The sequence below is a fragment of the Salvelinus sp. IW2-2015 genome, unplaced genomic scaffold (assembly GCF_002910315.2).
Source record: "Salvelinus sp. IW2-2015 unplaced genomic scaffold, ASM291031v2 Un_scaffold5488, whole genome shotgun sequence".
NCBI classification, from domain to species: domain Eukaryota; kingdom Metazoa; phylum Chordata; class Actinopteri; order Salmoniformes; family Salmonidae; genus Salvelinus; species Salvelinus sp. IW2-2015.
Genome location: NW_019946753.1, coordinates 1 through 27929, shown reverse-complemented (window position 1 = coordinate 27929; position 27929 = coordinate 1). Strand labels below are relative to the sequence as shown.

General features: G+C 44.6%; 1 long non-coding RNA gene and 2 pseudogenes across 3 annotated transcripts; 1 reads left to right on the top strand and 2 right to left on the bottom strand.

Annotated features, from left to right (window-relative positions):
• Positions 1–6: 6 nt before the first annotated feature.
• On the bottom strand, positions 7–5139 carry LOC112078281 (AP-1 complex subunit sigma-2-like; annotated as a pseudogene).
• Positions 5140–5979: 840 nt separating this feature from the next.
• Positions 5980–9382, bottom strand: LOC139022541 (uncharacterized). 3 transcript variants are annotated; one of them, XR_011478597.1, is made up of 3 exons: positions 8952–9382; positions 7848–8023; positions 5980–6000 (listed from the first exon to the last, which is right to left on the bottom strand). It is a non-coding gene; the product is annotated as an uncharacterized lncRNA (long non-coding RNA). The 3 variants fall into 3 exon arrangements; XR_011478596.1 differs by lacking the exon at positions 5980–6000 and adding an exon at positions 7251–7276; XR_011478595.1 differs by lacking the exon at positions 5980–6000 and adding an exon at positions 7299–7324.
• Positions 9383–9439: 57 nt separating this feature from the next.
• LOC112078279 (phosphorylase b kinase regulatory subunit alpha, liver isoform-like) lies at positions 9440–27923 on the top strand (annotated as a pseudogene).
• The last annotated feature ends 6 nt before the right edge of the window (positions 27924–27929 follow it).

Below are 27929 nucleotides of genomic sequence, written 5' to 3'. Positions count from 1 at the left end.
AGAGTAAAGAGAGAGGGAGATAGTTGGGTCAGTGATGGAGGGAGTTTATGTCAGGCCAATCTCCTCCAGGACACTCCGTGGGGCTTCAGCTTCCTAAAGGAGGGAGGGAACAGACAAGAGGATAGGTGAGAAGGATAAGACACTCTAGTCAGTCTGAAGATGGACCCGTTTGATTGGTTTATGGAGTGCATACAAGAAAAGGGTGTTTGAAGCCTAAATGCAATGACTTGAGTAACTGCTCCAACGCCACTATTAAATAAAGCATATCAGGTAGAGTTAACACTTACTTTGGCATCCTAGCAGGAGGTGAAGCACGGAGAGAGAGAGAAAAGCACTGTTTGAATACAACTGACCGCTAGAACAGGAGGTCTAAATCAGCGGAGGCTGCTGAGGGGAGGACGGCTCATAATAAAATGGCTGCAATGGAGCGAATGGAAGGGTATCAAGCCATGTGTTTGATACCATTCCACTTATTCCGCTCCAGCCATTACCACGAGCCCGTCCTCCCCAATTAAGGTGCCACCAACCTCCTGTGTTCCAAATGAACAATAAAGGAAAGGAACAAAATGTCCAATCCAGACATTAGTTGAGGCTTCAAAATTGGGATATTAACAAGGTATTTAATCAATAATAGCTCAGACACATCGGTAGAATTGTCAAACGTTTGCCTGCCGACAGTACTTAGCACCTCTGAACAGAGTTGTCACACAGCGAAGTCCTCAGCCTCGTTAAAATACTCCAAACCAGAAGATGGCAATAGCGTTGTTTGGCAATGGATGTCCGTGTGTGTTGCTTTATGGTCTAGTCTAGTCAATGTTAGCTAGCTGCACTAGTGGTGCTATTGTTGTAGAAYGCCCGTTTTGATACTAGCCAGATGGCCACAGCTAGATAACTAGCTAACAAGATATATATATTTTTAATTCACTCTCCATAATCGCATACTGCCCATACATAGACTTTTAGCTAGCTGGCTAACGTAAGCTAAATGTTTAGCATGATTCGCTAGCTAGCTAGGTAGGTAAAGGGACTCTCGGCAGCCAGCTAGCCAGCAGCCAACTGATTTCATTATGTTACCAGCGACAGTGGCCAGATAGCTAGCTTGGTAAAGCATTTAGTGTTGTGTGCATTGTGCTGCACTTACCACCTCATTCSTTTCATATGATGTGTATAACTGCCAGKCTCAGTAAGCTAACAAATAGAAGGGTTGGTTGTTTAGATTGGTCTTTGTCTGAAATCGCGGGTTTTACRCACTAACCAAGCTTGTTCTGGGAGAGCGCGATCGTTCTTTTTTTTATTAGACTGTTGACAACATGTAACAAATTGTAAACTATATTTCAATGTTTTTTGAAAACATAAATAAAATGAGCACTTGTCTCTCAAACACAAAGGGTGTACATAACGCGCTTTGGTGATTGCGTTTCACTTCCTTTGTTATAAAATACATTTTTACCAAGACAAATATGATTCTTCATATTCTGAATCGTTCAGTGGGGTCTTTCTCTAACATATCACTAACACTATATCCCAAAAGTCGGATTTCGTAACCTAATATATCCGATATATCCAGGACATAGCCCAGAGAGGTCATTACACCAACTTATCCAGGACATAGCCCAGAGAGGTCATTACACCAACTTATCCAGGACATAGCCCAGAGATGTCATTACACCACCTCATCCAGGACATAGCCCAGAGATGTCATTACACCACCTCATCCAGGACATAGCCCAGAGTGTCAATCATTACACCAACTCCATCCCAGGACATCAGCCCAAGAGATGTCATCAATGTAACACACGCTATCCAGGACATAGCCCAGAGAGGTCATTACACCAACTCATCCAGGACAATAGCCAGAGAGGTCATTACACACCTCATCCAGGACATAGCCCGAGATGTCATTACACACCTATCCAGGACATAGCCCAGAGATGTCATTACACCCAACTCCATCCAGGACATAGCCCGAAGATGTCATTATTCACCACCTCAATCCAGGACATAGCCCGAAGATGTCATCATTACACCACCTCATCCAGGACATAGCCCAGAGATGTCATTACACCACCTCATCCAGGCATAGCCCAGAGATGTCATTACACCACCTCATCCAGGACATAGCCCAGAGATGTCATTACACCACCTCATCCAGGACATAGCCCAGAGATGTCATTACACCACCTCATCCAGGACAATAGCCAAGAGATGTCATTACAACACCTCATCCAGGACATAGCCAGAGATGTCATTACAACCACCATTCATCCAGGAATAGCCCAGAGATGTCATTACACCACCTCATCCAGGACATAGCCCAGAGATGTCATTACACCCCTCCCGACACTAGACGTGTTCTACACCCCTCATCAGGCATAGCCCAGAGATGTATTACACCACCTCATCCAGGACATAGCCCAGAGAGTCATTACACCACCTCATCCAGGACATAGCCCAGAGATGTCATTACACCACCTCATCCGGACATAGCCAGAGATGTCATCACTCATCAGACTCCCAATGTCATACACCACTCTCAGGACATAGCAGAGATGTCAGGGCAGGCAGATCCCTGATGGAGTCTTACCTCTGCAGCAGGTCTGCCTACTCTATACTCTATAGCCTTCAGTATGTTCTTATTGGAGGTCAGGGTTAGTGTTGGGGTCAGATGTTAGGGGTCAGTGTGGAGTCTTACCTCCTGCAGCATGGTCGGCTGCTCTATAGCCTTCAGTACGTTCTTCTTGGAGGTCAGGGTTAGTGTTGGGGTCAGATGTTAGGGGTCGTGTGGAGTCTTCCTCCTGCAGTCAGGTCGGCCTGCTCTTCTAGCCTTCAGTACGTTCTTCTTGGAGGTCAAGGAGTTAGTGGTTGGGGTCAGATGTTTAGGGGTCAGTGTGGGTCTTACCTCCTGCAGCAGGTCGGCCTGCTCTATAGCCTCAGTACGTTTCTTCTTGGAGGTGTCAGGGTCAGTGTTGGAGGTCATGAATGTTAGGGTCAGTGTGGGAGTCTTACCTCCTGCAGCAGGTCGGGCCTGCTCTATAGCCTTCAGTAGTTCTTTCTTGGAGGTCAGGTTAGTGTTGGGGTCAGATGTTTAGGGGTCAGTGTGGAGTCTTACCGTCGCTGCAGCAGGTCAGGCCTGCTCTATAGCCTTCAGTACAATTCTTCTTGGAGGTCTCCTGCAGCCTCTCCTAGGCAGGAACTCATCAGGCATGAAGTAGGCCTTCTCAAAGTTAAGATGATGTCCAGCTCACACACCTGACATGGGAGACAGACACACAAGAGGGACACATTGGAAGATATTTTTCCTAAGTCCAAGTATTTATTCCAAGTGGTAAACCCATTTGAACAGCTCCATTAGACACAGGAACACCCAGACCCTGTTCCAATAACAACATGTATACTTCTTCCCCGTCTTACAGATCTGATCATTTGGATAGGCGTTAAGCAATGGTGCTTTAACAATATGGCCCTGTCATAGAACACCAACAGGACCCCTGAGAGAAACAGTATGGCCACTGTCAAATGAACACAGAGAACAGTATGGCCACTGTCATAAACAAGAGAACAATAATGGCCCACTGTCCATAAAACACAGAGAACATTATGGCCACTGTCATAAAACACGAAGAAGTAAGGCACTGATAACACATATGGCCACTGTCATGAACACCAACAGGACCACTGAGAGAAACAGTATGGCCACTGTCATAAACACAGGAAAGTATGGCCACTGTCCATAACACAGAGAACAGTATGGCACTGTCATGAACACAGAGAACAGTATGGCCATGTCATAAACACAGATAACAATATGGCCACTGTCATAAAACACAGAGAACAGTATGGCCACTGTACATCTAAACACACGATAAACATATGGCAGCCTGTCATGAAAGCACAACGGAAGACTGAAGACAGAATGGCCACTGTCATAAACACAGAGAACAGTAATGGCCACTGGTCATAAACACAGACGAACAGTATGCCACTGTCATAACCACAGGAACAGTAATGGCCACTGTCTAAACCAGGAGTACACTGTATAACACAGAGAACAGTATGGCCACTGTCATAACACAGATACAGTATGGCCACTGTCATAAACAGAGAACATATGAGCCACTGTCATAAAACAGATAACATGTATGGCAACTGTCATAAACACAGAGATACAGTATAGGCCACTGTCTAAACACAGAAAACAGTATGGCCACTGTCATAAAACACAGAGACAGTATGGCCACTGTTCATAACACAGAGAACAATAGTCACTGTCATAAACACAGAGAAAGTATATTGCCACTGTCATAAACACAGAGAAAATATGCACTGTCATAAACACAGATAAAAATAATGGCCCACTGTCATAAAACACAGAGAGAACAATATGGCCCCACTGTCATAACACACAGAGAACATATGGCCACTGTCATAAACACAGAGAAAATATGGCCACTGTCATAAACACAGAGAACAAATGGCCACTGTCATAAACACAGAGAACATATGGCCACTGTCATAAACACAGAGGAACAATATGGGCCACTGTCATGAACACAGAGAACAATATGGCCACTGTCATGAACACAGAGAACAATATGGCCACTGTCATGAACACAGAAGAGAACAATATGGCCACTGTCAATGAACACAGAGAGAACAATATGCCACTGTCATGACACAGAGAGAACAATATGGCCACTGTCATGAACACAGAGAGAACAATATGGCCACTGTCCATGAACACAGAGAGAACAATATGGCACTGTCCATGAACTGAAACAATAGGCCATGTCATGAACACAGAGAAACAATTGGCCACTGTAATGAACCAGAGAGAACAATATGGCCACTGTATGACAGCAACAAGGCAACCACAGAGAGAACACAATGAGCAGTGTGAAATATGAAAGAAGACTCACACTGCCAAAGTACTTATCCAGCAGCTCTAACGTATCTGTGGATGATCTCCCAGCGTGATGAGCTCATTGTCTTGATCCTCCACCGCACAGCAGAAAATACAGGCTGGCGTATCTGAGAAGACTTACATACAGGGATAAAACAGAAATACAGGCTGGCGTATCTAGAAGACAGGAATAACAGGGATAAACAACAGAAATACAGGCTGGCGTATCTAGAAGACATGGATAATACAGGATAAAGCAGAAATACAGGCTGGCTGTATCTAGAAGACAGGATAACCACAGGGATAAAACAGAAATACGGCTGCGTATCTTAGAAGACAGGATAACACAGGGATAAACCACAGAAATACAGGCTGGCGTATCTGGAAGACAGGATAACACAGGGATAAACAACAAGAAATACAGGCTGGCGTATCTGAAGACAGGATAAACAGGGATAAAACAACAGAAATAACAGGCTGGCGTATCTAGAAGACAGGATAACACAAGGGATAAACAACAGAAATCAGGCTGGCAGTATCAGAAAGACAGGATAATACAGGGATAACACAGAATACAGGCTGGCGTATCTAAAGACAGGATAAACAGGGATAAACAACAGAAATACAGGCTGGCGTATCTAGAAGACAGGATAATACAGGGATTAAACACAGAAATACAGGCTGGCGTATCTAGAAGACAGGATAAACAGGGATAAACAACAGAAATACAGGCTGGCGTATCTAGAAGACAGGTAAACACAGGGATAAACAACAGAAATACAGGCTGGCGTATCTAGAAGACAGGATAACACAGGGATTAAAACAGAAATACAGGCTGGCGTATCTAGAAGACAGGATAACACGGGAAAACAACAGAAATACAGGCTGGCGTATCTAGAAGACAGGATATAAGGGATAAACAACAGAATACAGGGCTGGCGTATCTAGAAGACAGGATAAACACAGGGATAAACAACAGAAATACAGGCTGGCGTATCTAGAAGACAGGAAAACAGGGATAAAACAACAGAAATAAAGGCTGGCGTATCTAGAAGACAGGATAATACAGGGATAAACAACAGAAATACAGGCTGGCGTATCTCGAAGACAGGATAAAAAGGGATAAACAACAGAAAATACAGGCTGGCGTATCTAGAAGACAGGATAACACAGGGATAAACAACAGAAATACAGGCTGGCGTATTAGAAGACGGATAACCAGGGATAAACAACAGATACAGGTGGCGTATCTAGAAGAAGGATAACACAGGGATAAACAGAAATACAGGCGGCGTATCTAGAAGACAGGATAATACAGGGATAAACACAGAAATACGGCTGGCGTATTAGAACAGGATAACACAGGGATAAACAACAGAAATACAGGCTGGCGTATCTAGAAGACAGGATAGATACAGGGATAAACAGAAATAAGATGGGCGTATCTAGAAGACAGGATAATACAGGGATAAACAACAAGAAATACTAAGCTGGCGTATCTGTAAGAATAAAGATAATACGGAAAACAGAAAATACGGCGGCGTATCGTAGAAGACAACAGGATACTAACAGGGATACACACAGAAATACAGGCTGGCGATATCTATAAGACAGGATAACACAGGGACTAAAACACACAGACAATACAAGCTGGCGTTCTAGTAAGACAGGATAACGAGGGATAATAACAACAAGAAATTCTATGGCTTGGACTTGTATTCGTTGAAGTACAGATTTAATACCAGGGATAAACACAGAAATAAAGGCTGGCGTATCTAGAAGACAGATACACAGGGAAACAAAATACGGCTGGGTATCTAGAAGACAGGATAACAACAGGGATAAACAACAGAATACAGGCTGGCGTATTGAAGAACAGGATAACACAGGGATAAACACAGAAATACAGGCTGGGTATCTAGAAGACAGGATAACACAGGGATAACAACAGAAATACAGGCTGGCGTATCTAGAAGACAGGATAAACACAGGGATAAACAACAAAATAACGCTGTGGCGTATCTGGAAGACAGGATATACACAGGGATAAACAAACAGAAATACAGGGCTGGCGTATCTAGAAGACAGATATACAGGGATAAACACAGAATACAGGCTGTGTATCTAGAAGCAGGATAATACAGGGATAAACAACAGAAATACAGGCTGGCGTATCTAGAAGACAGGATAACACAGGATAAACACAGAAATACAGGCTGGCGTATCTAGAAGACAGGATAACACGGGATAAACACAGAATACAGGCTGGCGTATCTAGAAGACAGGATAATACAGGATAAACAACAGAAATACAGGCTGGCGTATCTAGAAACAGGATAAACAGGGGATAAACAACAGAAATACAGGCTGGCGTATCTAGAAGACCGATAAACAGGGATAAAACAGAAATACAGGCTGGCGTATCTGAGACAGGATAACACAGGGATAAACAACAGAAATAAAGGCTGGCTATCAGGAAACAGGAAAAACAACAAAGGCAACTAACCTTGGCACATTCTGACAAACATATGTTCGTTCAAGCGGGGATATAATGAATAACAAAGCATCAGATGGCCTTCACCATTCTGAGAATGAGTGCTGTAACAAAATGGCCCCTGACTGAAAAAAAACCGTAAGGGTGCCTCCTAGCAGGAAAGTCTTATTGAAAACACAACCTTCTAGACCTTGCACAATTGTAGTATAGTGGTTTGAGACTATACTACAAATTAGTTTTCAAAACGGCATATTCAGGAAGTGAAAACTTTAACAAAGAATTGTGAAATTCCATTCCTGAATTGACCTCAACACTATCAGATGGAGTCCACATTTCCCCCCATTAACCCGTCTGTCTGTTCTGTAGAGTGATATTAAGGTCCCTCCACTCCAGGAAGGAGCACATCATTTCCCACCATTCCTGTCTGTCTGTTGTCTGTCTTCTTTCTCTGACCTCTTATAGACGATCTTGAGGTCCCTCCACTCCAGGAAGGAGCACATCTTGGGCTTGCGGGCTAGAAATGGTCTGGACCAGTCCCTGGAGATCTTCTTCCTTCTTTGTCTGACAGGGGAACATACCACTTTGCAGCCGCAGCTTACCCTGCGACTGAACAGCAGCATGAACTGCATCTGGTGGAGGAGATGAGGACAGAGGAGAGGAGAGAGATGAGGACAGAGGAGAGGGAGAATGAGAGGGGACGGGGAGGAGGGACAGGAGAGGAGAGAATAGAAGACAGGACAGGGGAGAGGGCAGAGGAGGGAGAGGGTGATGAGGGAGGATGAGAGATGAGGACGGAGGAAGGAGAAAGAAGAGAGAGGGACAGGGGAGGAGGAGAGAGAGGGAGAATAGAGGAGAGGACAGGGGGAAGGCAGAGAAGGGAGAGGGGATAGGCCGGGAGAGGGGATCCAGAGAAGGGAGAGGGGATAGGCGGAGAGGGGATGGGGCGAGGAGAGAAAGGGAGAATGATAGGGGACAGAGGAGAGGGAAGGAGGAAGGTGAGAGGAGATATGAGAGGAGACAAGGTACAATACAAGTGTAACAGAGGTGGTTCGGTGGGCTTTAGCTCATCAGGATGATTCCGTCTTAAGGCGCACAAGAGACTTGAACCCAGTCTGTTTAGTAAAGTGATAAATACAGAGGCAGGGTGAGGGTGTGTGTRGGAGCAAGGAGGTAAAGTAGCAAAACATAAATGGTAGTTTGCTTACATAGCTAGTGAAAGGTCTTCTCCATAGTCAAGACCTAATTTGGTCTTCTCTGTCTAACTATCAAAACACAGACATTTCCCCAGTCATATAACTAGTTAGCCTAGTTGTTGTTATTTAGGTAGCTTATGGCCCTCAGTATATCCATCACATTTGAGTGTAAAGCTAGCTCAGAGATGGACAGGGGAATAGTCTTTGGGTAGCTAGCGCTAGCAGCTAACATGCTCAGTGAGGATGTCTAGCTAGCTACTTTTTCAATGGCTTTTTGTGGACATTATCAGAAGCAGAGGACGCTTTTTCGTTCAACATGTGCAATTGCAACGACTGGCCAAACAAATAAGGAGGTAAAACGTACCTTTATCTTGATTGTTGACTCAAAAACACTATGAATTGTTGATTGTTGATTCAAATCTATTCAACAGAAATGTGCAGTCCACCCCYTGAAGTCGAGCGTTCAGCGGGGATGCAGTTAGATCTATTTTGATTGGTTAACACATCTACTGTCCGGATTTTTGATTGGCTTAAAAATTCCGTTATCCCAGCCGTTGTTTACTATGTATGCAGAATGTAAATGGAAAGGTGGGGTCGCACTGGCATCAGTCGAAGTATTCTGAAAATATTAGATTGAACAGAATGATGCCGAGGTGATACAAAGACCACACGAAGTAAAAGAGAGAGCAAAGCCGAAAACAAATCAGACATTATTTGTTGGTTTAGATCTATGTTATGTTATGTTAAAAATAACAGATTCTAACAATAATTCATATATGAAATAACCAACTCATCTTCTCTACGTTGGCTGCTCTAGCGCCCCCTTTATGGCAACTGTATACCGGACATTCTGTCCACATCAGGAAGAGGAGAGGCACARTGAGAGACCGAGAGGATCAGTAATCTGTTACATGTGAAGGAATGGTGTATGRTGAGCTAAAAACACCTCTGCGACGTGAAGGATTCGGTAATACTGCGCTGGAGCAACTAGGAGTTRTATGAAATGCGTTGAATGAATGTGGAATTGTTAGCTGCTACTGCAAAGCTGTCAACAGCGATATTTATGCATTGCACAATAACTGATGGGTTCAAGGTAGGTGATTTTCTATGCAAAGTAATGTTATTTGATTACAGCATACTGCAGTAGTTTTACTATTGCGAATGCTTCACATGTAGTCAGGGCTCACGACTACTGTACCCTACTATAAATAATCCTGCTCTAACTACCTGTCTGTCATAATTTCATATTGACAGATAGAGACGGCAACATGCGGAGCCGCAGTAACTCAGGTGTGAAGCTCGATGGATTCGCCAGGCTCGTTCATGAGACTATTCTATGTCACCAGGTATGTTTCARTATATCACGTACCACTGCCAGACATAATGTCACGTTATGTCATGTGAATAACATTCGTACAGTTGCCATGTGCAATGAAAGAAGTCATGCACAATAGGTCTAATGATATTGATACCTCAGTAAAATCCCCACAGTAGGCTAAATGTCTGTTACTTATCCTTAGAAAGCCAGGAGTCAATAGCTCTCTTTTTTAAATGGGCAAACTGTCCTGGCGTGGACTCCCTAAAATAAAGAAAAGCTTGGACAAAGGTCAACTTAAAATAGAGAGAGAACATAGAAAGTATTTGTCTTATCTACTCTACTTGAGTTCAGTCAACAGTCTCTCTCTCCCTCTCTCTCAATTCAATTTAAATTTGAGGGGCTGTATTGGCATGGGAAACATATGTTTACATTGCCAAAGCAAGTGAAAAAGATGAGAAACTAAAGTGAAATAAACAATAAAAAATTAACAGTAAACATCACACTCACAAAAGTTCCAAAAGAATAAAGACATTTCAAATGTCATATTATGTCTTTATACAGTGGTGTAACGATGTACAAAAGGGAAAATAAATCAACATAAATATGGGTTGTATTTACAATGGTGTTTGTTTTTCACTGGTTGCCCTTTTCTAGTGGCAACAGGTCACAAATCTTGCTGCTGTGATGGCACACTGTGGWATTTCACCCAATAGATATGGGAGTTTATCAAAATTGGATTTGTTTTCCAAATTCTTTGTGGTTCTGTGTAATCTGAGGGAAATATGTGTCTAATATGGTCATACATTTGGCCAGTTTTTTGGGCAGTGTGCACATAGTCTGTCTTCTCTTGAGAGCCCGTCTACCTACAGCGGCCTTTCTCAATAGCAAGGTTACGCTCACTGAGTCTGTACATAGTCAAAACTTTCCTTAACACAGTCTAAAATCATGTTTGACGCAATTTGAAAGTAAAATCTTGTACAGCACTGTTCAGTTTGGGTCAGTCACAGTGGTCAGGTATTCTGCCACTGTGTACTCTCTGTTTAGGGCCAAATAGCATTCTAGTTTGCTCTGTTTTTTTTTTGTTAATTCTTTCCAATGTGTCAATTCATTATCTTTTTTTTGTTTCATGATTTTGTTGGATCTAATTGTGTTGCTGTCCTGGGGCTCTGTGGGGTCTGTTTGTGTTTGTGAACAGAGCCCCAGGACCAGCTTGCTTAGGGGACTCCAGGTTCGTCACTCTGTAGGTGATGGCTTTGTTATGGAAGGTTTGGAATCGCTTCGGTGGTTGTAGAATTTAACGGCTCTTTTCTGGATTTTGATCATTAGCGGGTATCGGCCTAATTCTGCTCTGTATGCATTTTGTTGGTGTTTTACGTTGTACACAGAGGATATTTTTGCAGAATTCTGCATGCAGAGTCTCAATTTGGTGTTTGTCCCATTTTGTGAATTCTTGGTTGGTGAGCAGACTCCAGGCCAGCAACCCGAGTCGCCGCTTCACTGTTGACGTTGAGACTGGTGTTTTGCGGGTACTACTTAATGAAGCTGCCAGTTGAGGACTTGTGATGCGTCTTTTTCTCAAACTAGACACTCTAATGTACTTGTCCTCTTGCTCAGTTGTTCACCGGGGCCTCCCACTCCTCTTTCTATTCTGGTTAGAGCCAGTTTGTACTGTTCTGTGAAGGGAGTAGTATACAGCGTTGTACGAGATCTTCAGTTTCTTGGCAATTTCTCGCAGGGAATAGCCTTCATTTCTCAGAACAAGAACCACTCAGCCATCATACCGCTCAGGAAGGAGACGCGTTCTGTCTCCTAGAGATGAACTTACTTTGGTGCAAAAGTGTAAATCAATCAAAGAACAACAGCAAAGGACCTTGTGAAGATGCTGGAAGAAACAGGTACAAAAGTATCTATATCCACAGTAAAACGAGTCCTATATCGACATAACCTGAAAGGCTGCTCAGCAAGGAAGAAGTCACTGCTCCAAAACCAACATAAAAAAAAGCCAGACTACGGTTTGCAACTGCCATGGGGACAAAGATCGTACTTTATTTGGAAAAATATAACTGTTTGGCCATAATGACCATTGTTATGTTTTGAGGAAAAAGGGGAGGCTTGCAAGCCGAAGAACACCATCCCAACCATGAAGCACGGGGGTGGCAGCGTCATGTTGTGGGGGTGCTTTTGCTCAGGAGGGACTGGTGCACTTCACAAAAAAGATGGCATCATGAGGGAGGAAAATGATGTGGATATATTGAAGCAACATCTCAAGACATCAGTCAGGAAGTTAAAGCTTGAACGCAAATGGGTCTTCCAAATGGACAATGACCCAAGCATACTTCCAAAGTTGTGGCAAAATGGCTTAAGGACAACAAAGTCAAGGTATTGGAGTGGCCATCACAAAGCCCTGACCTCAATCCCATAGAACATTTGTGGGCAGAACTGAAAAAGCATGTGCGAGCATCACAAGTCCTCAACTGGCATATATATATATATAAATCTCTAGTGGCCAGCTACAGTGCATTTGGAAACTATTCAGACCCATTGACTTATTCCACATTTTGTTATGTTACAGCCTTATTTTAAATATACTTTTCCCCTCATCAATCTACACGTCATACCCCATAATGACAAAGCGAAAACAGGTTTTTAAAAACAAAAATACCTTATTTACATAAGTATTCAGACACTTTGCTATGAGACTCGAAATTGAGCTCAGGTGCATCCTGTTTCCATTGATCATCCTTGAGCTGTTCTCTACAACTTGATTGGAGTTCACCTGTGGTAAATTCAATTGTTGATGACATGATTTGGAAAGGCAAACACCTGTCTATATAAGGTCCCACAGTTGACGGTGCATGTCAGAGCAAAAACCAAGCCGCGAGGTCGAAGGAATTGTCAGTAGAGCTCCCAGACAGGATTGTGTCGAGGCACAGATCTGGGGAAGGGTAGCAAAACATTTCTGCAGCATTGAAGGTCCCCAAGAACACAGTGGCCTCCATCATTCTTAAAGGAAAGAAGTAGAGAGCTGGCTGCCTGGCCAAACTGAGCCATCAGGGGAGAAGGGGCTTGGTCAGGGAGGGAACCAATAACCCAATGGTCACTCTGACAGAGCTTCAGAGTTCCTCTGTGGAGATGGGATAACCTTCTGCAGCACTCCACCAATTAGGCCTTTATGGTCGAGTAGCCAGACGGAAGCCACTCCTCAGTAAAAGGCACATGGCAGCCCGCTTGGAGTTTGCCAAAAGGCACCTAAAGGACTCCCAGACAATGAGAAACAAGATTCTTTGGCTACCCAGACCCCTCTTTTACGCTGCTGCTACACTCTGTTTATAATCTATGCATAGTCACTTTAACTCTACCTACATGTACATATTACTTCAACTAACCGGTGTCCCCACACATTAACTCTGTACCGGTACCCCCTGTATATAGCCTCCACATTGACTCTGTACCGGTACCTCCTGTATACAGCCTTGCTTGTTATTTTACTGCTGCTGTTTAATTATTTGTTACTTTTATTTTCTATTTTTTACTTATCTATTTTTACTTAACACTTTATTTTATTTTATTATTCTTAAAGCATTGTTGGTTAAGGGCTTGTAAGTAAGAATTTCACTTTAAGGTCTACAACTGTTGTATTCGGCATATGTGACATACAATTTGATTTGATTTGATGAAACCAAGATTTAACTCTTTGGCCTGAATGCCAAGAGTCACGTCTGGAGGAAACCTGGCACCATCCCTCCGGTGAAGCGTGGTGGTGGCAGCATCATGCTGTGGGGATGTTTTTCAGCGGCAGGGACTGGGAGACTAGTCCGAATCGAGGGAAAGATGAACAGAGCAAAGTACAGAGAGATTCTTGATGAAAACCTGCTCTAGAGCTCTCATGACCTCAGACTACGTTGACGGTTCACCTTCCAACAGGACAACGACCCTAAGTACACAGCCAAGACAACGCACAGTAGGAGTGGCTTCGGGACAAGTCTGTGAATGTCCTTGAGTGGCCCAGCAAGAGCCCAGATTTAGATAGATATCTATCTACCTGCCTGTCTAACCTGCCTGTCTAACCTGTGTGTGTGTGTCTCCAGAACCCAGTGACAGGCCTGTTGCCCTGCAGTGTCCAGCTGCCAGATGCCTGGGTGCGTGACAATGTCTACAGCATCCTGGCGGTGTGGGGTCTGGGGATGGCCTACAGGAAGAACGCTGACCGGGATGAGGACAAGGCCAAGGCCTACGAACTGGAGCAGGTGACTGGCTGGATCCCATCTCACAGCATGCTTTGTCAAAATAGTGTTGTGTCCCCCATACTTACTGTACTGTGTGATCTGTGTTGTGTCCCCCGTACTTACTGTACTGTGTGATCTGTGTTGTGTGTCCCATACTTACTGTACTGTGTGATCTGTGTTGTGTGTCCCCCAATACTTACTGGTACTGTGTGATCTGTGTTGTGTCCCCGTACTTACTGTTTGTGTGATCTGTGTTTGTGGTGTCCCTGTACTTACTGTACTGTGTGATCTGTGTTGTGTGTCGCCTATACTTACTGTAGCTGTGTGATCTGTGTTGTGTGTCCCATACTTACTGTACTGTGTGATCTGTGTTGTGGTCCCATACTTACTGTTACTGTGTGATCTGTGTTGTGTGTCCCATACTTACTGTAACTGTGTGATCTGTGTTGTGTGTCCGTACTTACTGTACTGTGTGATCTGTGTTGTGTCCCCATACTTACTGTACTGTGTGATCTGTGTTGTGTCCCCATACTTACTGTACTGTGTGATCTGTTGTGTTGTGTCCCCCGTACTTACTGTACTGGTGATCTGTGTTTGTGTCCCCCGTACTTACTGTACTGTGTGATCTGTATTGTGTGTCCCATACTTACTGTACTGTGTGATCTGTGTTGTGTCCCCCATACTTACTGTACTGTGTGATCTGTGTTGTGTGTCCTACTTACTGTACTGTGTGATCTGTGTTGTGTATCTTACTGTACTGTGTGATCTGTGTTGTGTGTCCCATCTTACTGACTGTGTGATCTGTGTTGTGTGTCCATACTTACTGTACTGTGTGATCTGTGTTGTGTCCCCCATACTTACTGTACTGTTGTGATCTGTGTTGTGTCCCCCATACGTACTGTACTGTGTGATCTGTGTTGGAAAGGGGGTCTGAATATTCCTTGACTGCAAGGCCCCGACCTCATGACCACACTGTGTCAAAACAAGACATTCCTTTACAGAACATGTTAGTGTTTTTCCATGATGTTGTCCTATGATCTATGTTGTAGGCCAAGGCAGAGATTGGCATATTTCAGTCCTTGGAGCCTGAATAGATAAACTTGGGAAAGCAGGAGTTACCGATCCACGTAAGGTGCGGTAAATATCTATATTTGTTTTTATTTACAGAGTGTTGTCAAGCTGATGCAAGGGCTGCTCCAGTGTATGATGCGACAGGTGGTTACCGTGGTTACTGTGCCATTTCTTCTACCATGTAACAACACAGTCACTAGTATATGCATAAGGGCAATAATGCACTACGCTGTGGAGCATTTCTGCATGTGTTTTCTCCCTTGGTCTGGCTGTGTAATAGCCTTTTCTGAGCATGTCAGTGTGTCTGACTAACAGGTGGCCAAGGTGGAGAAGTTTAAATTACACCCAGAGCCCCAAGGACTGTCTGCACGCCAAGTACCAACACCCCCACCTGTGCTACCGTGGTGGGGGCGATCAGTGGGGACACCTGCAGGTTGATGCCACCTCTCTGTACCTGCTGGTTTTGGCTCAGATGACTGCCTCAGGTACCGTACTGCGTGTGTGTGTGTGTGTGTGTGTGTGTGTGTGTGTGTGTGTGTGTGTGTGTGTGTGTGTGTGTGTGTGTGTTGTGTGTGTGTGTGTGTGTGTGTGTGTGTGTGTGTGTGTGTTGTGTGTGTTGTGTGTGTGTGTGTGTGTGTGTGTGTGTGGTGGTGTGTGGGGATCATGTCATTGTGAAAGAACTTGACTGTATACCGCGGTGGTGTTTTCTTTATCCTCTGTCTGGTTCTCCAGGTCTTCGTATCATATCAACCCTGCATGAAGTGGCTTTTATCCAGAACTGGTCTTCTACATTGAGGCTGCTTATAAAGTTGCGGTAGGTAACGTTGAAGGTCTGTTTGAGCGAGGCTCTATTCTTCTACACCACACTAGTGAACCGATGTGAAATGGCTAGCTAGTTAGCGGTACGCGCTAATAGCGTTTCAATCGGTTTACGTACTTGCTCTGAGACTTGGAAGTAGGGTTTCCCCTTGCTCTGCAAGGGCCGCGGGCTTTTTGTGGAGCGATGGGGTACCCGATGCTTGCTGTGGGTGACTGTTGTTGATGTGTGGCAGAGGGTCCCTGGTTCGCACCCGAGGTCGGGGCGAGGGGACGTACTAAAGTTATACTGTTACACTAGCATACGACTTAGCAGGAAGTAATAGAAGTCTGAACAGTAATGGAGAGAGAAGCAATTACTATTACTGAAGATCACATAGGAACACCTGTAGAGGCAGTTGAGACTATAGAATGTTCGTGTTACAATGAACACCTTACCAAACAAGACCTTTTACATGGCTATATACAGTATATTGTCAAATCCCACAACGTGAACTTTCTGATTGGTTGGTAAAATAACTTTCAATACATTTCATTGGTCAACATGGGAACATCAGCACACAACCCTAAAAGCATCAACATATTTTTAGCTTAAAAGTGCCAACAGGTCAAAGGTCTGTGTGCGTCAGCTACAACAGATAATTATAAACTAACAGGTGAAAACTACTTAGCGCGAATATGGCATTAACATAATGTCAACAGAGAGCTGACAATGGTACTGAAAAATAACCGGTTCAACTGGTCAAACAACTGACGTTTCCCATCCAGGAGAATGTGTCTTGGTTTAGCGACTTCACTAACCAGAATAGTTTCCCATCCAGGAGAATGTGTCTTGGTTAGCGACTTCACTAACGAGAATACGTTTCCCATCCAGGAGAATGTGTCTTGGTTAGCGACTTCACTAACCAGAATACGTTTCCCATCCAGGATAATGTGTCTTGGTTAGCGATTCACTAACCAGAATAACGTTTCCCATCCAGGATAATGTGTCTTGGTTAGCGACTTCACTAACCAGAATCGTTTCTCATCCAGGAGAATGTGTCTTATTTAGCGACTTCACTAACCAGAATAAGCAGATAGTCCAGAATCTCCCTGTCAGTGTTGTCCGTTTCTGAGCGTGGAGGAGTTAAAACAGAGTGCATACATCCTACTGATGACTATTTGTGTAAATATATAGAATATACTGTATATACGAAGTATATATTGGATTAGGTCAAATACAATTATATTTAGGTTCAAATTAAGGTCTTCAAATAGTATGATTTTAAACCTGGTTGTCATGGTAACTGTGTGTGTCTCTCTCTGTGGATTATGGGATGTGGGGCGAGGGGACAAGACCAATCAGGGGATCCCAGAACTGAACACCAGCTCTGGTGGGAATGGCCAAGGTACTGACGCTTCAGATGTAATGCTTGTCCTTATATGTAACAATGATAATACATGGTCTCCTTTTACGCCTCCAATCGTATCTTAACTACCATATCTAGACTCATAACTGTCCTCTTATCGCAACACAGCTACTATATCTATATCCTAAAACAACACATGTTGGGTTTTATGTTCAGGCTGCATTGGAGGCCATTGATGAGCGCTGGACCTCTTTGGGCTCATGGAGGACCCAAATCTGTCATTCACGTTTTGCGGACGAGGTGGAGACTGCCAGGTACTGTGATAAACATGTCCTATCTTATCTAGCCTGGCGAGGGCAGTGTCCAGTCTGGTTTAATCTTATCTAGCCTGGTGAAGGGCAGTGTCCAGTCTGGTTTAATCTTATCTAGCCTGGTGAGGGCAAGTGTCCAGTCTGGTTTAATCTTCTCTAGCCTGGTGAGGGGCAGGTCCAGTCTGGTTTATCTCTGCTAGCCTGGTGAGGGCAGTGTCCAGTCTGGTTTAATCTTCTCTAGCCTGGCGAGGGCAGTGTCCAGTATGGTTTAATCTTCTCTAGCCTGGCGAGGGCAGTGTCCAGTCTGGTTTAATCTTCTCTAGCCTGGTGGAGGGCGTGTCCAGTCTGGTTTAATCTTCTCTAGCTGGTGAGGGCAGTGTCCAGTCTGGTTTAATCTCTCTAGCCTGGAGGCAGTGTCCAGTCTGGTTAATCTTCTCTAGCTGATGAGGGCAGTGTCAGTCTGGTTTAATCTTCTCTAGCCTGGTCGAGGGCAGTGTCCAGTCTTGGTTTAATCTTCTCTAGCCTGGCGAGGGCAGTGTCCAGTATGGTTTAACTTCTCTAGCCTGGCGAGGGCAGTGTCCAGTCTGGTTGAAGGCAGATTATTTTATAAACCTTAAAAATGATATGTATGAAACTGACCATTGTCTTACGTCAGATAGCACGACTGATGTTCCTGGCAACACAGTGGTGTCAGAATGACGGCATCTGTCAGAAACTGACCCGTTTCTACTTGACCTCTCCAGGCGATCCTGTGCTCCATGCTGCCACGAGCCTCCACTCTAAAGAGATTGATGCTGGTCCCCTGTCAATCATCTCCTTCCCTGCCTTCGCTGTGGAGGCACGCAGACTTGGTCACCATCACTAAGACTGAAGATCATATCCAGGCTACAGGTAGATAGGATCCTGTTCAGACTGGCCACAGATACAATGAGATATACCCAAATACAGGTAGATAGGATCTGTTAAGTACTGGACCACAGATACAATGAGATCAATATCCAAGATAAGGTAGATAGGATCCTGTCTAGACTGGACCACAGATACAGGGAGATCATATCCAAAGATACAGGTAGATAGGAGCCTGTCTAGACTGGACCAGCAGATACAATGAGATCATATCCAATATACCAGGTAGATAGGATCCTGTCTAGACTGGACCACAGATACAATGAGATCATATCCAATATACAGGTAGATAGGATCCTGTCTAGACTGGACCACAGATACAATGAGATCATACCCATATACAGGTAGATAGGACCTGTCTAGACTGGACCACAGATACAATGAGATCATATCCAAGATACAGGTAGATAGGAATCCTGTCTAAACTGGACCACAGATACAGTGAGATCATACGCAAGTATACAGTAGATGGATCCTGTCTAGACTGGACCACAGATAAAATGAGATCATACCCAAGATCAGGTAGATAGGATCCTGTCTAGAACTTGACCACAGATACAGTGAGATCATACCCAAGATACAGGTAGATAGGATCCTGTCTAGACTGGACCACAACGCTACACGTGAGATCAATACCCAATATACAGGTAGATAGGAGCCTGTCTAGACTGGACCACAGATACAGTGAGATCATATCCAAGCTACAGGTAGATAGGAKCCTGTCTAGACTGGACCACAGATACAGTGAGATCATATCCAAKMTACAGRTAGATAGGATCCTGTCTAGACTGGACCACAGAYACACTTTAGGGGCTAGTTATTCCCAGACTCAGATTAAGCCTAGTCCTGGACGGTAAAGGATACCAATGGGAAACCTCCATTGGCTTAATGGTGCTCTAGAATGCCGTTTCTAAATGACTCCGTTCTCTTCCCCAGGGACGCTATGGCTGCTGCCGCTTCATCAGAGACGGATACAGATGCCCAAGAGAGGTACTGTACACATTTGTATGTTTTTCTCCTTACAGTGTGAAATTAACTAGATTTCCATCCAATGGTCTTGTATCTGCGCTGTAGCCAACAGCTGGCAGATACAGTGTGTGTAGGCTCGTCTCCATGATGACATTATTATGTTTAAGARCGATAWTATTGTTATTTGTCAAACGGCAGCCAAGCATCGATCATCGTGTCACCAGAATAAGACCCTGGATATTTATTGGAAAGGAGCATCAAGATCATCACCTTGTACTTTCACCTCCCTGTGAAGTTCATCATAATTTATTTCATCTGTAGCCTAATAAACTGCAGGCTTTCCCGAGTCGTAGTGGGAGGATCACACAACATATCACATGACACCAAATGTTCTTCCATATGAGGATTATTATATCAATATTTGCACATAAAGGCATTTCCACCGCCATTTCCTGCATAGTACATTTTACTGACACAAAAAGATCCCACCATGTTGAACGAACAAATGATCTGTCTGCATTTATAAAATGACAGCGAAACTTCACAGCTGTGATGATGGAAACGTGGTTTCAGATTAAACAGTATAACTTAAAGGAAAAATCCACTTAAAATCTGTTGGTATTTCTTTTCATTCGTCCACAAAGTGTTACTTGCCGCATCATCAAGATGATGATGCGTTTTGCATATGATGATGATGATGATGATGTGACACTTCTTTGCTTCTTGAAAGTCCAATATCTTGAAAACTTGACTGCTGACATGGAAAACATTTTGGGACTGTACTAACAGTGGACTAATGAAAACAATACCAAAAGATAGTCTTTTAGTGGGTTTTTCCTTTAATTTAACTCTCGTTTAAAGATTAGCCTTGTTCTTTCAGATAAGACATTTGGTGAAATATTTCCGTGTCTTTCTTTCTCAGGACCCGTCCCGTCTCCACTACGACCCAGCTGAACTCAAACTGTTTGAGAATATAGAATGTGAATGGCCAGTGTTCTGGACCTACCTCATTCTGGACGGCATCTTCAGTGGAGACCTTGTACAGGTGTGTGTAGCAGTGTTGGTTCCGTCCCTCTCCTCATCCCAACCTAGGTTCCACCCTGAGACCCTCTGAATACACCCACGAAGCATCGTTACCTGTCACTCCACAAGAGCCGCGTCCATTTCAGATCAAGAGAAACAACTACTTTTAGGTCTCAGAGCGGGTGACGTCACCAAGCTATGTGTCAGACCGCTAGACCACCCCCGGCCACGTGTCTGTATGTACAACATGTCCTTTCCTGGTTCCTGTCTCCAGTGCAGGAGTACAGAGATGCTCTGGAAGAAGTCCTGATCAGAGGGAAGCCCGGGATCCGCCTGATGCCTGAGCTCTACGCTGTCCCTCCTGAAAAGGTATCTCCATGGCCCTTTGAATACAACTTTATTGTCCATGTGTAAATTGGAAATCAGTCTTTCTTTAGGGCACGTCAGCTTTACTCCTTGTGCCAATATGGGCTGCGGAGAAGTAACAGTCTACACTTGCTACCTTTCTGAATCTGATAAGTAACAACGTCCCTACAACTAAGTGAGGAAGATCCGTAAATGTGTGGTGTTTCCCCCAGATGGAGGAAGAGTACAGGAACCCTCACTCCGTGGACAGAGTGGCTATGGGTCAGTTACCTCACATGTGGGGACAGTCCCTCTACATTGTTAGCTCTCTGCTGGCTGAGGTAAAAACATTCTGCTGTCGTCTTATAATAGAGTGATTCTGCCTCCACAGTGAGGTGTYGGYTGGTGGTTTAGTTCTCGCCTCACTGTTCTCTCTCTCYGTCTGTTCCTCCAAGGGATTCCTSGCCCCTGGAGAGATCGACCCTCTCAACAGGCGATTCTCCACCAATTTCAAGCCGGACGTTGTTGTACAAGGTTTGCAGCATGTCTAATTTCCTCTCATGCAGGCTGGAAGACATTTTACATCCTTTAACTGTAGAAGTAATATACAGTTCTAGACTTGTTATTTAATTAACTCGTTTTGTTAAGATCATTTGCTCTGTGGTCAGGGCTGCCTATCTGAGAGTTTCCTTTCCCTTCATATGTGTGTGTGCGTGTATGTGCGTGTACAAACCTTCATTTGTTTCTGTGTACATACCTTCATTTGTGTGTGTGTGTATGTTGGCAGTGTGTGTGTTAGCGGAGTCTAAGGAGATCCAGGAGCTGCTGAAGAACGATGAAATAGAGGTCCAGACCATCTCTGAGGTCCAGCCCATCAGGGTCATGCCTGCTCGTATCCTCAGCCACGTCTACGTCAAACTGGGTACAGTTACAACTACTTAGAAAGGCTTCGTAGAGCATAAAGCCTTTATAAGCACTACGTAGCTAATGACTTGTTTCACAGGAAACTGYAAGAAGTTGAATCTGAGCGGGAGGCCATACAGGCACATTGGAGTTCTGGGAACCTCGAAATTCTACGAGATCCGGAACCGCACCTACACATTCACCCCTCAGGTGACATACCTTGTTATTACCTGAAGACAGTAGAGGTCCTATCTCCCTAAATGCTCTTGTTAAATCCCAATCTAGCACACCTAGTGCTGTATCCACAAAGCAGGAATCTGGTTAAAACCTGTTTTAAGACAAACCTCCCAGCTCAGAGTAGGTTTTAGGATGATGTTAAGATACTGCCCAGACAAACTCTGAGCCAGGAGGAAAATCAAGTCATGAAAGTTGATCTCAGCTGGTAATCACGACTCATTCAAGGATTTTTCTTTATTTGTACTATTTTCTACATTGTAGAATAATAGTGAAGACGTCAAAACTATAAAATATGGAATCATGTAGTAAACAAAAAAGTGTTAAACAAATCAAAATATATTTTATATTTGAGATTCTTCAAAGTAGCCACCCTTTGCCTTAATGACAGCTTTGAACACTCTTGGCATTCTCTCAACCAGCTTCACCTGGAATGCTTTTGCAACAGTCTTGAAGGAGTTCCCACAGGTGAATCAGGTGTGTTTATGTAGGGCTGAATCTATGTAGGCTGATCAGGTGTGTTTATGTAGCGAATCAGTGTGTTTGTTAGGCTGAATCAGGTGTGTTTGTGTAGGACTGAATCAGGTGTGTTTGTGTAGGGCTGAATCAGGTGTGTTTGTGTAGGGTTGAATCAGGTGTGTTGTGTAGGCTTGAATCAGGTGTGTTTGTGTAGGGCTGAATCAGGTGTGTTTGTATAGGACTGAATCAGGTGTGTTTGTGTAGGGCTGAATCAGGTGTATTTGTGTAGGACTGAATCAGGTGTGTTTGTGTAGGACTGAATCAGGTGTTTTATGTAGGGCTGAATCAGGTGTGTTTATGTAGGACTGAATCAGGTGTGTTTGTGTAGGACTGAATCAGGTGTGTTTGTGTAGGGCTGAATCAGGGCGTGTGTGTAGGACTGAATCAGGTGTGTTTGTGTAGGGCTGAATCAGGTGTTTTGTAGAGACTGAATCAGGTGTGTTTGTGTAGGGCTGAATCAGGTGTATTTGTGTAGGGCTGAATCAGGTGTATTTGTGTAGGGCTGAATCAGGTGATTTGTGTAGGGCGAATCAGGTGTATTTGTGTAGGGCTGAATCAGGTGTGTTGTGTAGGGCTGAATCAGGTGTGTTATGTAGTAATCAGTTGTTTGTGTAGGCTGAATCAGGTGTATTTATGTAGGCTGAATCAGGTGTGTTTGTGTAGGGCTGAATCAGGTGTGTTTGTGTAGGGCTGAATCAGGTGTATTTATGTAGGGCTGAATCAGGTGTATTTATGTAGGCTGAATCAGGTGTGTTTGTGTAGGGCTGAATCAGGTGTATTTTGTAGGGCTGATATCAGGTGTGTTTGTGTAGGGCTGAATCAGGTTGTTTGTTGTAGGACTGAATCAGTGTGTTTATGTGCTGAATCAGGTGTTTTGTGTAGGGCTGAATCAGGTGTGTTTGTGTAGGCTGAATCAGGTGTATTTATGTAGGGCTGAATCAGGTGTGTTGTGTAGGCTGAATCAGGTGTGTTTGTGTAGAACTGAATCAGGTGTATTTATGTAGGCGTGAATCAGGTGTGTTGTGTAGGGCTGAATCAGTGTTAGTTTTATGTAGGGCTGAATCAGGTGTTTGTGTAGGGCTGAATCAGGGTGTGTTTGTGTAGGCTGAATCAGGTGTGTTTGTGTAGGACTGAATCAGGTTTTTGTAGGGCTGAATCAGGTGTATTTATGTAGGGCTGAATCAGGTGTATTTATGTAGGCTGAATCAGGTGTATTTTGTGGGCTGAATCAGGTGATTTATGTAGGGCTGAATCAGGTGTGTTTGTGTAGGACTGAATCAGGTGTGTTTGTGTAGGACTGAATCAGGTGTGTTTGGGCTGGAGCAGTTAGTGTTGGCCATCTCTTCTCCTCTCCTTTAGTTCCTGGACCAGCATCACTTCTACCTGGCTCTGGACAACCAACTCTCTGTCTCTCCTCTCTTTAGTTCCTGGACCAGCATCACTCTACCTGGCTCGGACAACCAACTCTCGGTCTTCTCCTGGACCAGCATCACTTCTACCTGGCTCTGGACAACCAGATGATAGTGGAGATGCTAAGGACGGAGCTGTCCTATCTCTCCTCCTCCTGGAGGATGACCGGACGCCCTACTCTGACCTTCCCCATCACACACAGCATGCTGGGTAAATACCCTCCCCTTCCCCGTCACACACATCATGCTGGGTAAATACCCTCCCCTTCTCTGTCACACACAGCCTGCTGGGTAAATACCCTCCCCTTCCCCATCACACACAGCATGCTGGGTAAATACCCTCCCCTTCCCCATCACACACAGCATGCTGGGTAAATACCCTCCCCTTCCCCATCACACACAGCATGCTGGGTAATCATTCTGTGTTGTTTGTGTGACTTCTGGACTAAACATTTATTTAAATGGRAATTCAAGGCTTAATCTGAGTCCAGGAAACTGACCTTTGCTGGGAAACTACATTMTGTATGGGACAAACAAGGTTTAKTGATTGGTTGGTTGGTTAATTGATCATGTTTCCCTTGTTGTTCCCAGTGGATGATGGTGAGAGCATCGACCCGTGTATTCTGTCCACTCTGAGGAAGCTGCACGATGGATACTTTGGAGGGGCAAGGTCAGACTGACTCTCTTCCATTTCTAAGATCACTCATCTTAAGAGAGCTCTCTGGATATTTACAGAAGGAAATGCTAGGCTCCACTATTTACGTCACTACATCCCTGGTTGTGAAAGTTCCAGTGATGTCCTATTTGGTTCCATTCCATCTTGTGTGTTTTGCAGGGTTCAGATGGCAAACATCTCCAGCTTCCAGACTACCTCGTTCCACACAGAGCTCAGCTTCCTCGACGGAGACACCGATGACGACCTGCTGGAGAATGAAGAAGATGAGGAAGACGAAGAAGAAAGTTATGTCCCCTCAGGTACGTCAGCCGTGGTTGTGTGGTGTGTGTGTGTGTGTGTTGTGTGTTGTGTGTGTGTGTGTGTTGTGTGTGTGTGTGTGTGTGTGTGTTTATGTCTGTATAGGTCATTGGTGGTGTGTGTGTTGTATTTGGTGTTGCATGTTTGTGCTTGCGGTATGTAATATCATATTGCTGAGTCTACATTTATCTCCCGCCCCCTCCAGGCAGCTCCAAGGACATGTTTGACCACTACCTCAGCCAGCTGATGCAGAGCACAGCCACCAAGTGTCACTCCCTCCCATCCAGAGGGGGCAGCACCACGTGTTTAGTGCTGAACACACCACCAGAGACATCCTCTCCTTCATGGCCCAGGTCCAAGGCCTCAACATGCCTAGTAAGTTATCATCACATTTACTGTTTGTTTATTCACCAAGTGTTAGGTTTAGGGTTATGTTTAGGCGTATTTATGGGACTCTGTTTGTTTCTACTGTATGTATGGGACTCTGTAGGTTTATACTGTATGTGGGACTCTGTTGGTTTCTACTGTATGGTTGGGACTCTGTTGGTTTCTACTGTATGTATGGGACTCTGTTGGTTTCTACTGTATGGTTGGGACTCTGTTGGTTTCTACTGTATGGTTGGGACTCTGTTGGTTTCTACTGTATGGTTGGGACTCTGTTGGTTTCTACTGTATGGGACTCTGTTGTTTCTACTGTATGGTTGGGACTCTGTGGTTCTACTGTATGTTGGGACTCTGTTGGTTCTACGTATGTTGGACTCGTTGGTTTCTACTGTATGGTTGGACTCTGTTGGTTTCTACTGTATGGTTGGACTCTGTTGGTTTCTACTGTATGGTTGGGACTCTGTTGGTTTCTACTGTATGGTTGGGACTCTGTTGGTTTCTACTGTATGGTTGGACTCTGTAGATATGTGGTAGTAGATATGTGGTAGTAGAGTAAGGGCCTGAGGGGACACACTTAATATGTGTTGAAATCTGTTGTGAATGTATTGTAATGTTTTAACTGCCTTAATTTTGCTGGACCCCAGAAAGAGTAGCTGCTGCCTTGGCAGGAACTAATGGGGCTCCATAATAAATACAAATCATGTATGGTGAGTGTGTTTCTTACAGAGGCCTCCATGTATCTTCCTATGACTCCCATCATGAACAAGCACCGTAAATCTTCTAACCTTCTGCACGTGGCCCAGCTCACACCGCTCCATCCACACCACCACACACCACATCAACAGCAGCCCAAGGTCAGTGGCCCAGCTCACACCGCTCCATCCACACCAACCACACCACCACACACCACATCAACAACAGCCCAAGGTCAGTTAGTCTACGCCAACAACATACTCCAATACTGTCTTCTGGTGCGTCTGTGTGTTTGGATCCTCTAAGTGTGTGTGTGTGTGTGTGTGTGTGTGTGTGTGTGTGTGTGTGTGTGTGTGTGTGGTGTGTGTGTGTGTGTGTGTGTGTGTGTGTGTGGTGTTGTGTGTGTGTGTGTGTGTGTGTGTGTGTGTGTGTGTGTGTGTGTATCCTTGCTCTCAGACCCCCAGTATTGCAGACCTCCAGCTGCCGCAGGACTCCCAGGGTAACACAGACTTTGGGTCTCTGGTGAGACAGTTGAAGGAGTGTCCCACACTGCAGGACCAGGCAGACATACTATATATCCTCTGTGTGATGAAAGGTACTGATTAAGATCAGGGGTGGGCAAACTGTAAAGGTCCATTATTATTTCTACACACTCTCTATTTAGTTGTAGGTGTTCAAGTGTGACCTGGAGTTTTTTAAATTTTTTACACAAAATAATAATTTTCCCCATTGTTTTGTTTTACTCCAACCGGGTCGGATCAAATGGGCCATATATCCCACCCCTGGATTAGATGGTGCACGTGTTGGGTTGAATTGAATCTTTGAATTGAATCAAATGTAATTGAATTCTCTACATGTTTAGGTTTGTATGTTTAGGTGAATTGACTCCTCAGGTTGAGTTGAATTGACTCCTCAGATTGAATTGAACTGAATGAAATGTAATTCTCTCTAACCTGAAAGGTGCTGATTGGCTGGTGGACGTGGGGGGTCAGGGCGGGGTCAGTGTGAGGTGTCTCCTGGAGGAGCTGTATGCCCAGGCTGGGGCCAACAAGGAGTGGGGTCTGATCAGATACATCTCTGGTATCCTGAGAAAGAGAGTGGAGGTGCTGGCTGAGGCCTGTACAGATCTCATCTCCCACCACAAGCAGCTGACAGTGGGGTTACCACCAGAGCCCAGGGAGAAAGTCATCTCAGCTCCTCTTCCTCCAGAAGAACTCAACTCTCTGATCTATGAGGCCAGTGGGCAGGACATCAGCATCGCTGTGCTCACTCAGGTACAACAAATTATAACTGGGATTATATAACATGCTTACAGATGCCCATTTCCGTCAAAATTCTCTGCCTGATGCGAGTCTAGCTTGAGCGGTTAAAGCAAACTTTGGTCAGTTTTGTAACAAGTCTCTGTGACGAAGGGAAAGTAATGACTGCTGTATTGTGATAATGCAGGAGATCATGGTGTACCTGGCCATGTACGTCCGCTCCCAGCCGGCTCTGTTTGGGGACATGCTGCGTCTCCGAATCGGACTCATCATGCAGGTGATGGCTACAGAGCTGGCCCGCAGTCTACACTGCTCAGGTAGGGTTTAGTCTACACTGCTCAGGTAGGGTTGTCTGCACAGTGCAGGTAGGGTTCAGTCTACACTGCTCAGGTAGGGTTGTCTGCACAGTGCAGGTAGGGTTCAGTCTACACTGCTCAGGTAGGGTTTAGTCTACACTGCTCAGGTAGGGTTCGGTCTACACTGCTCAGGTAGGGTTGTCTACACTGGTCAGGTAGGGTTCAGTCTACACTGCTCAGGTAGGGTTCGGTCTACACTGCTCAGGTAGGGTTCGGTCTACACTGCTCAGGTAGGGTTCAGTCTACACTGCTCAGGTAGGGTTCAGTCTACACTGCTC